This window comes from Entelurus aequoreus, linkage group LG21, assembly GCF_033978785.1.
Source record: "Entelurus aequoreus isolate RoL-2023_Sb linkage group LG21, RoL_Eaeq_v1.1, whole genome shotgun sequence".
NCBI classification, from domain to species: domain Eukaryota; kingdom Metazoa; phylum Chordata; class Actinopteri; order Syngnathiformes; family Syngnathidae; genus Entelurus; species Entelurus aequoreus.
The window spans coordinates 22,683,147-22,694,484 of record NC_084751.1 but is presented as its reverse complement, the minus strand read 5'-3'; the positions used below and the strand labels follow the sequence as shown (position 1 = coordinate 22,694,484).

The following is an 11,338-nucleotide window of genomic DNA, read 5'->3' as shown; positions in this document are numbered from 1 at the left end:
ATTTTTTAAAAATATGATCGAAATAAATAAAAAACATTAAAAGTGGTATTTAAAGAGCAAACAGGTGAAATGTAACAAGAAAATGTAGCAATGTTTACTCTAATCACACAAAGCTGCCATGTAGGCTGTTTCTTTCTTTAAAAAATAATAATGAATCAAAATCAATGTCATTATGAAATATTGACCTATTCAAGGCTTAAGAAGTTTACATGTTTCAGTGTTTATCCTCATTACTCATAATCCTGACATTAGCTATTGACCTTAGTTAATGACAAAAGTTATTGACAAAGTTTGAAGAAAATATGTGATTGCTTGTGAATTTGAATTTTTTCCAAAATTTGTGGCACAGAATGACCATCCGGTATTTGTCAGTTATTGCTCACCAGAGCAGGAAATGTTGTCGGCCATTCTTCCCCCTCGCCATGTTGGCCTGTAGGCCAGGCTGGATCCAGGCTCCTCTGTCTGCCACATGTTGAGGGCTGCTGGTCAGGGGGGTGGAGGGAGTCGAGGAGGGACTGCCGTTCCTAGTGAGGTGGGCATTGTGAGAGAGTCATCAGTTAACCATAACTGATAATACCCAAGGGGCCTATCTATACAATAATATTTCAGAGATCAGTCCCTACCTTGTGTAACTCTCTGCATGTTTAATGCAGGTGCTGGTGAAGGCATATGAATGCGTCCTTCCCCATGGTGAGGTGCTAAGGGAGATACATTGGTATTAAATGGTTGTGATCTGTCTGTCCAGTTGAGGAGTCGAGTTGACAAGTACTCATGACTCTTGCTGGCACTCGGCGAGACGGTGGAGCTGGGAGAAGGGATACAAGGAGAGGGGAATATCTTTAGCACTAAGAATGTTAACCATATCTTTAATATTAATGTGGTGGTTTCGTTTTTTTCGATGTTAAGAGATTATTCCTTACTCTGCCTGTGCAATTGGCTTGCCAACCCCAGAGATGCAAGGTCACTATTTCCCGGGTCTTCTTCGCTATCATCCGAGTCCCCGAGACGATGGCTGTTGGGTAACCATATCATTAGGATTATTGCAATACCAAAATTGCCAAATATACATATAGTACAAGCATCTCTGGTCTATTTTTGAATGCTACCGGAAATAACCTTCCTATTACTGTAGAAACATGACAAAAACAAAACGGATCACACTTACACTGGCTTCCTGTTCCTTTTTTCTGGCAGCTCCTCATTCTCTGCCTCAGATTGCAAATCCCAACTCCATGTTCCTCAGTAATGTGACACAGGAGGAAATAGTTACAATCGTGAAACATTTTTAAATCTAAGACTTCAACTGATTGTAACGGAATTGATATGGAAACGATAAAAAAGGTTACTGAAGAGATCTCAGGACCATTGATGTATATTAGTAACCTATCATTTCAAACAGGTACATTTCCAAACAAAATGAAAATAGCTAAAGTTGCACCAATTTATAAGACTGGAGACAAACATCAATTTACAAATTATAGACCTGTTTCTTTACTTCCACAATTTTCTAAAATCATTGAAAAACTGTTCAATAACAGATTAGAGAGTTTCATATATAAAAATAGAATACTCGAAGGGAACCAATATGGATACAGAGCTAATGTTTCAACTTCAATGGCTTTAATTGAAATTACAGAAGAAATTACTAATGCAATAGATAGTAAAAAATGTGCGGCAGCAGTTTTTATGGATCCAACTAAAGCATTTGACACAATTAATCACAATATTTTATTCAAAAAACTAGAACGATATGGCATCAGAGGGTTAGTCTTAAACTGGATAAGAAGTTATCTAACAAACAGGAAACAATACGTGAAGCTAGGCGAACACACGTCTACAACGCTAAATATATCCTGTGGTGTACCTCAGGGATCAATATAGGACCTACATTATTCAATGTCTAGATAAATGACATTTGTAAAGTTACAAAAGATTTAAAGTTAGTATTATTTGCGGATGATACAACAGCGTTTTGTTCAGGAGAAAACACACAGAAGATAATACAAATACTAACAGAAGAAATTAACAAATTAAAAAGATGGTTTGACAAAAACAGACTATCTTTGAATCTCAGTAAAACTAAAATAATGCTATTTGGTAACAGTAGAAGAGAAAGTCAAACACAAATACAAATAGACGGAATAGAAATTGAAAGAGTAAATGAAACCAAATTTCTAGGTATAATGATTGATGATAAATTGAACTGGAAATCTCAAGTAAAAAATATACAACATAAAGTAGCAAGAAACACGTCAATAATGAATAAAGCAAAACATGTTCTAGACAAAAAAATCACTTCATATTCTCTACTGCTCACTAGTGTTACCATATCTGAGTTACTGTGTAGAAATATGGGGAAATAATTACAAAAGTACACTTCATTCATTAACGGTGTTACAAAAAAGATCAGTTAGAATAATATATAATGTTGGATATAGACAACACACAAATCCTTTATTTATTGAATAAAAGATACTGAAATTCCACAACATAGTGAATTTGCAAACAGCTAAAATTATAAACAAAGCAAACTATAACCTGCTACCCAAGAATATACAACAATTCTTCTCAAAAAAAGAGGAGAAAAATAATCTTAGAGAGAAATGTAATTTAAAACATTTGTACGCACGTACAACACTTAAGACCTTCAGTATATCAGTATGTGGAATTAAATTATGGAATGGATTAAGCAAAGCAATCAAACAATGTACTAATATGATCAATTATTTATGCTTACATGTGGAAATAATAATAATAATAGTAAATCAAATAATAATAATAAAAAAGGTAAATAAAGCATAAAATAGTCTCTAACAAATAAATTAAATAAAAAACAGTATATAAAATATATACATCAGCAAATAACGAAAATATAGATCAAGAAAAAGGATCCTTGATATGTGCAGCAATTTTTCCCACTCACATCACCTCATTTTATATTTTTTTCTACAATTAACTATGCCAAAAAACACATAATAGACATACCTTTTTTTTTTAATGGAAACAAAAACAACAGGGCGTCACACACAGTTAGTCCACAGTAAACAGGATCTCGAGCTCCACTAAAGAACAAAGAAAGAAATAATACACACTCATATTAATAGCAAAGAACGGCTGTTTCCACTCCGTTAATGTTACGTTGTTGACTAACGAAGTAACGTTAGCGACCTGGGCCTAAACAACACTGACAATAAAGTAATACGCTTTCGTTTCAACCAATTGGAAATATGTGGAATATCGTAGCATGTAACCTACACACATTCACAGCGTCTAACAAAAGATAGCCAAAGGTTACTGTATTGAACTTTTGAAACGTTCATTTACTGTACGTTACTCACCGGCTTCACACGGGAAACTTTCAAATTCTGGAGTCGGGGTCCCCTGGAACACAAAACACAGATAAAAGACCATTTTACAATAGCACGGCGAAAAAATGACCGTCGTTGTGTGGGTTTTTTGACGAATAACATTCTTTTCCACTTTTCTTCGCTCGGGCCTCACCTACCGCGTGCAGCCATTTCGAATTTTCTGGATACGTGACGTCAGACGCATGCCCCCATGCAAAACATTCTGGGAGGCGGCGCTGGAAATAAAATAGCCTTTTTTTACAGAATACAACGTTTTACTGCTAGTCCTAATATCAAACAACGTCATTACAATCATACATAAATGATGATGGAAACACAAAGGCCGATCTTTACTGCGAATGTAGCAATAAATCAATAAATCTATACTTACGTTCGTGTTCCAGCAAAGAAAGTCCAGAAATGATGATCTTGGCTCATGCGCGTACACGCTAGTAGGCGCGTCCACGTCTGCGGGTGCAGACATTGGTCGGCTCAGCGCGCGTAGGCGGAGCCTATAACTCTAGGCGGCGCGCACCGGTTTAGTTTGTCGCGTCCGCGTATGCGAATCAGACACGGGTCCGCTCAGGATCAGCTGTCTGACCGTACAATTTTCAGAGGCGGAACTGTATCCTCTAGGCGGAGCCAAAACGAATGTGACAGTAACGCGGGTTGGGCGACTTGAAGGCGGATCCGTATAGGAGTCTTCTGCTGTGTGGGAAAGCAACTAGTAATCTAACGCGTTATTTTTTATATTCAGTAACCTAGTTACCGTTACTACATGATGCGTTACTGCGTTATTTTACCTTACTTTTTATGTAGTATAAAGTGTGTTTTAATCGGAGCGCTTCAGTGTCATGGTTCTGACTCTTCTTGTGTCTCAAGCCAAGGAAGAGAGACGTGCGCTCTTTGTGTGTGTGAGTGTGAGTGTGGGGAGTAAAGAGAGAGAGACAGAGAGAGAGAGGAGGGGGGCGTGTCTGATCATGGCGGAGCTGCAGTCAAGTTGTTCATGGAGATATTTTCACTACTTTTCTTTTGTCGAGCACAAAGAAAATAACATTTTAGTTAAATGTAAATTGTGCTTTGGATCAAAGATCCCTCTACTGCCCAAATCAGCAATTCAAATCTGCTGAAACAAGCTACATAAGCAACATGCTTCGACGTAGCTAGTAAAGAGAGACAGAGACTCCAATGCTACTTTCCCTCCACCACCACCACTTAAGGATTAACTCTGCCTCTGCTCATCATTCAGCACTGAAGGTACACACTCTGTCAATCAATGTTCCCTGTAATTGTTTATGTGTGAGCAAACGCAAAAACTCCCTGAGCATTCAATGAGCCCATGTGAGCAACATCAGACATGCACACTGTGGCTACACTAGCAGCACACCTGTCCCAAACCTGACTAAATAACAAGTTCAATCTCCATCCATCCATCCATTTTTTACCGCTTGTCCCTTTCGGGGTCGCTGGAGCCTATCTCAGTTGCATTCAGGCGGAAGACGGGGTACACCCTGGACAAGTTCCCACCCATCGCAGGGCCAACACAGATAGACAGACAACATTCTCTTATTATTATAATCAAATGACAGCAGTCATTTCCATGAGGTTATTTTCTAATATAAGTGTTTAGGCCCACTTACAATGACAATAACAACAAATATAGTTTTTTTATGAACTGTGTACTTGTATTGTTTGTCTGGGTGGAGGTCCTGCTTTGGAAATAATTTGTACCCCTTTCAGACATTGCATTTAGTTCCCATTAAAACATTCACATGTTGCACAATGAGATGTAAGCAGGGGATCATGTGTACATTCCTCCAACTACCTGTTTGTAAAAAATATATTTTTATTAGTATTTATTTAATATACTAACAGCATTTAATGATTAATATTAATAAATTAAGATTCCTAATAAATGACACTAGAATAAGCACACATTTGATTGGTAAATCATAGTGTAACGACCTGGAATGACACTTTATGTGTGGTGTTGGAGTTGTCCGACTTTTTGTGTGGCTGTAAACGCATCACTGGCTAAGTGCCATATGTGCATGTGTTGGCGCAAGTGAGAAAGAGCGAGCGGCTGCTGTTGATATAACAAAGTTGCTTTTGGTCTGGTTTGTACTGCAGAAAATGACCAGTTTTGCTAGATATCATTTTTTTTACTAATGTTTTGGTGATGTGTTTATGGCCGACAATAAAGAGTTTTGCTCAGTAAAGTGATGGATGGAATGCATGTCCTCAAAGCGTCTCGACAGACGTTACAATATTTGAACAAGGATGACGAAAAGTGTTTTCTCTGTCGTGTCCGTGTGTCAAAAATTGTTATGCGCTTATTTTTTTATTTGATTTTATGCGTGGCATAGATTTGCCGTGCGCAGACGACGCTTGAGCAGTGCGCAATTGCACAGGCGCACACCTTAGAGGGAACGTTGCTGTCAATTCTCTTATATACTCTTTCATTCTAGACTTCTAGAGTGTTTGATTATCACATCACTCTAAATGTATAGACTATAAAGTTCACAAACATAAAGAGGGATGCTAGTGGGCCAGGGCAATCTTTCTTTATCTCTAAACTAAAACTGGGGAAATGTGTAGAGTGTTATGGGCTTCAGACATGATTTTGGGTCAGAACTCCTTGAGGAAAAAATGCATGGTTAGGCTTTGTGTATGTAGTGTGTGCCTTTCTTGCTTTACAGCTATGCTGTTATTATGCTGTTTGTTACTTATGTATGTTATGTTGCGGCTATTTAAAATAGTTTTGTCAATTTGTTCTGGCCAGAAACAAATTGGCCCTTTGTAACATATATTTGTCTTTTGTGTGTTGTATGTAGAGCACATTGCTTAGCAGAGTTCAGTGATGCAAATGCATGTCAAGTTGATCAACAGATTGTATTATTCTCCAGTGCAATAACAGTACTGAAAGGGCATTAATGGGAGCTTTAAAATAAAAGAAGAAAAAAAGAAGTTACTAAATAGTTACTTTTCACAGTAACGCATTACTTTTTGGTGTAAGTAACTGAGTTAGTAACTGAGTTACTTTTGAAATGAAGTAACTAGTAACTGTAACTAGTTACTGGTTTTCAGTAATCAACCCAACACTGTTGACCACACAGGAGATGAATGCTGAGAGGTCGGTCGTTTGGATTTTTGAACAACCCATGGGTAAGTAAATGTTTGTTTTTTAGATAAATGTCATAACTCAACTGCTGTCTATTATCAGTCATTAACACACTTCACCCTTATCCATACTTGCCAACCCTCCCGGATTTTCCGGGAGACTCCCGAATTTCAGTGCCTCTCCCGAAAATGTCCCGGGACAACCAGTCTCCCGATTTCCAGCCGGACTTTAGGTACGCCCCCTCCAGGTCCGTGCAGACCTGAGTGAGGACAGCCTGTCGTCACGTCCGCTTGGCCAACCAAAAAGTAACCACAAAACGCTATACCGTATAGTGTTCTGTGGTTACTTTTTGGTTGGCCAACGGTTTACGTTGTATTGTGCACCCTGACAGCAAGTGTGGGTTCTGAAGTAGGAAGTAAAGAGACGTAACTTTTTCACCTCGCCTGGTTATTGACTCCAACCCAGAATATTACACTGCCCATACCTACGCTCCTTCAAAGGATGTGCTACTGGCTGCAAAGCATTGCACTTTCAAATACAACAATGAGTAGAGAGGAGTGTTATGTGTGTATACACTACCGTTCAAAAGTTTGGGGTCACCCAAACAATTTTGTGGAATAGCCTTCATTTCTAAGAACAAGAATAGACTGTCGAGTTTCAGATGAAAGTTCTCTTTTTCTGGCCATTTTGAGCGTTTGATTGACCCCACAAATGTGACGCTCCAGAAACTCAATCTGCGCAAAGGAAGGTCAGTTTTGTAATTTCTGTAATGAGCTAAACTGTTTTCAGATGTGTGAACATGATTGCACAAGGGTTTTCTAATCATCAATTAGCCTTCTGAGCCAATGAGCAAACACATTGTACCATTAGAACACTGGAGTGATAGTTTCTGGAAATGGGTCTCTATACACCTATGTAGATATTGCACCAAAAAACAGACATTTGCAGCTAGAATAGTCATTTACCACATTAGCAATGTATAGAGTGTATTTCTTTAAAGTTAAGACTAATTTAAAGTTATCTTCATTGAAAAGTACAGTGCTTTTCCTTCAAAAATAAGGACATTTCAATGTGACCCCAAACTTTTGAACGGTAGTATATATATATATATATATATATATATATATATATATATATATATATATATATATATATATATATATATATATATATATATATATATATATATATATATATATATATATATATATATATATATATAGCTAGAATTCACTGAAAGTCAAATATTTATTGTATTTATATATACAGTATATATACAGTATATATAAGAAATACTTAAATTTCAGTGAATTCTAGCTATAAATATACTCCTCCCCCCTTAAAGCCGCCCCCGGCCCCGCCCACCTCAACCCCCCACCCCAAATCTACCGAATTTGGAGGTTTCATGGTTGGCAAGTATGCCCTTATCCAAAACAACTGCCTACTTGTCTGTGGAATAAGCTGCATACTGTATGTACACTATGGCCAAATCATATTTTCATACAGCTAATCGTTGTTGGCCCTGCGATGAGTTGTTTTGTTGATCGCCCTGTTTAGAACAACAATAGAAGGTTGAATATTACTCTAGCTTTCTTTTGTTTATAAACAAAAACACCAATGTCACCAACTTATCTTAAAAAAAAATCAAGATATTAACAAAGAAAATTACAATTTTACCGAATGCAGGAGTAGCTGTCACGGAGACACTTCATGTTGTTTAAAGTGGAAGGTCCCAAGCCATGCACTGGCAGACAACCCGTTCACGTTTGTCCTTGACTACAGAATTTTCTGTCAAACAAAGTTTAGGTAGAAAAACATGCAGTTGGGTTAAAAAAATGTAGAAAACAGAAAAACGAAAACGTTAAAGTAAACAACAGTCTAATTAGTGCAAATCACACAGGTCTTAAAGGCCTACTGAAACCCACTACTACCGACCACACAGTCTGATAGTTTATATATCAATGATGAAATTTTAACATCGCAACACATGCCAATACGGCCGGGTTAACTTATAAAGTGCAATTTTAAATTTCCCGCTAAACGTCTATGTATGATGACATATGCGCGTGACGTCAGTAGTTAAACGGAAGTATTCGGACACCATTAAATCCAATACATAAAAGCTCTGTTTTCATCTCAAAATTCCACAATATTCTGGACATCTGTGTTGGTGAATCTTTTGCAATTTGTTTAATGAACAATGAAGACTGCAAAGAAGAAAGTTGTAGGTGGGATCGGTGTATTAGCGGCTGGCTGTAGCAACACAACCAGGAGGACTTTGACTTGGATAGTAGACGCGCTAGCCGACGGGTGAAGTCCTACGTCCTTCCGTCGATCGCTGGAACGCAGGTGAGCACGGGTGTTGATGAGCAATTGAGGGCTGGCTGGCGTAGGTGGAGCGCTAATGTTTTTATCATAGCTCTGTGAGGTCCCGTTGCTAAGTTAGCTTCAATGGCGTCGTTAGCAACAGCATTGTTAAGCTTCGCCAAGCTGGAAAGCATTAACCGTGTATTTACAGGTCCATGGTTTAATAGTATTGTTGATTTTCTGTCTATCCTTCCAGTCAGGGGTTTATTTCTTCTGTTTCTATCTGCATTCAAGCACGATGCTATCACGTTAGCTCCGTAGCTAAAGTTCTTCACCGATGTATTGTCATGGAGATAAAAGTCACTGTGAATGTCCATTTCGCGTTCTAGACTCTCATTTTCAAAAGGATATAGTATCCGAGGTGGTTTAAAATACAAATCCGTGATCCACAATGGAAAAAGGAGAAAGTGTTGAATCCAATGAGCCAGCTTGTACCTAAGTTACGGTCAGAGCGAAAAAAGATACGTCCTGCACTGCACTCTAATCCTTCACTCTCAATTTCCTCATCCACGAATCTTTCATCCTGGCTCAAATTAATGGGGTAATCGTCACTTTCCCGGTCCGAATCGCTCTTGCTGCATTGTAAACAATGGGGAAATGTGAGGAGTCCTTCAGCCTGTGACGTCATGCTACTTCCGGTACAGGCAAGGCTTTTTTTATCAGCGACCAAAAGTTGCGAACTTTATCGTCGATGTTCTCTACTAAATCCTTTCAGCAAAAATATGGCAATATCGCGAAATTATCAAGTATGACACATGGAATGGATCTGCTATCCCCGTTTGAATAAAACAATTTCATTTCAGTAGGCCTTTAATATCTGCCAAGTCTGACTGATAATGTTACTTTTATTCTGTGTGAGCCTTCCAGTTTGACATCCCTGCTGTTCAGTATTCAAAGTTTTGTTAGCATTTTTGATCACAATGTGAAATAATGAGCTGTTTTCATCCATCCATTTTCTACTGCTTGTCCCTTTCAGGGTCACGGGGAAGCTAGAGCTTATCTCAGCTGCATTCGGGCGGAGGGAATCCACGCAGTCACGGGAAGAACATGCAAACTCCACACAGAAAGATCCAGAGATTGAACTCAGGACCTTCGTATTGTGAGGGACATGCACTAACCCCTGTGCTACCGTGTTGCCCTAATGAGCTGTTTATTGGATACATATTCTTTAGTAATCCTTGGCTAAAAAGGGTTTGCCTGTTTTGAAAAAAATCTGCAAAGAATATTACACAATGTAAGGTAAATATTATATTACTTATGATGCAAAAACGTTCAAAGTAGAATAATTAAAAATTATCCACAACATTGATAACCCTTGCTTTAACTGTTAAACAAGGTAAAGACAATGCTTTCTCTAACATTCAGGAATATCAAGGTTGCTATAATTTACAAGCTGGATTGTTTCCCGGATGTCTAAATCAGGACAGACTTAAATCGTGACTGTGGCATTGCCTTTGGAACCACCACAAAGAACATGGGTGATGGCTGGGCTGAGACCAGGAAAACCACGACCTCCGTACAAGAAGCAATGGCCCATCATTCACCCTGCCATCAGGAAAAGCTCACTCTCCACCATCACAGCTGAGTTGGCAGGCACCAAGTGATCAGACTGACCCTCAAAAAGCTTAGTGATTGCGCCATTTCCTATTTGGAAAAAAATAATGTATTGTAGCCTGTGATGACGACAGATTTTTAGTCTTAAGGGACACTCAAGCTTTTGTGATTTTGGATAACATCAGACCATCTGCCCTGTAGGGTGAATTTGTGGACCAGAAATAGACAATTAAGAGTGAAAAGTTTAAGTTTGTTTTCGCTCTTTCAAACACAACCATTTTAATCTTCATTTGGTTTTCCTGGCTGCGACGTGACCAGATCGTTGCTTCAAGATTCGCAGCGAAGACAACACAAATTCCTTCCCTGTCAACAACACCTGTAAATATCAACTCTGTTTCTTTGTCACTGCCTGCAGAATGACTCCAAGGCCTACAGACTTTAACACACACATCATGGACTATGGCATTGGCTTCATACTGTATCCACACATACCCCCACTCCCAGGGACGTGCACATGATTATAGAGGGGCAGGGGATCAAAGTCGGAAAAGGGCAGGAATTATTTTTTTGGTCCTTTACACAATATGGAAATTAATGTAAAATTAAATTTGCTAATAGGAAGCTAACTACTTAGCTGTGTGTCATTTGTAGGTAAAAGTGATTGCCATTTCTTTTGTGTCAACAAATTATGGTCATAATGAGTTAATTTACATTATCATAGGCTTGGAAGACATGAAAAGCAACAACACACTGGTTTATTATTAGGCTATTTTTTGTTAAAGATAAGCACTTTAATATTGAACATTGAACAGTGCAACATGAACTTTGAAAAAAAAATACAAAAATAAATACCCAAATGGAAAAAACTTAAATGTGAAAATCTGTCCTTCTTCCCTTAACTTGATGAAAACACCATCAAGTTGTAACTTATGGTCTATCTCACTTAATG

The 11,338-nt window shown here is 38.2% G+C and overlaps 1 long non-coding RNA gene across 1 annotated transcript; it reads right to left on the bottom strand.

The window, feature by feature from the left end:
- Positions 1 to 920: 920 nt before the first annotated feature.
- LOC133638298 (uncharacterized) lies at positions 921 to 3,074 on the bottom strand. Its single transcript, XR_009823606.1, has 3 exons — positions 2,986 to 3,074; positions 1,166 to 1,238; positions 921 to 1,012 (listed from the first exon to the last, which is right to left on the bottom strand). It is a non-coding gene; the product is annotated as an uncharacterized LOC133638298 (long non-coding RNA).
- Between the last annotated feature and the right edge of the window lie 8,264 nt (positions 3,075 to 11,338).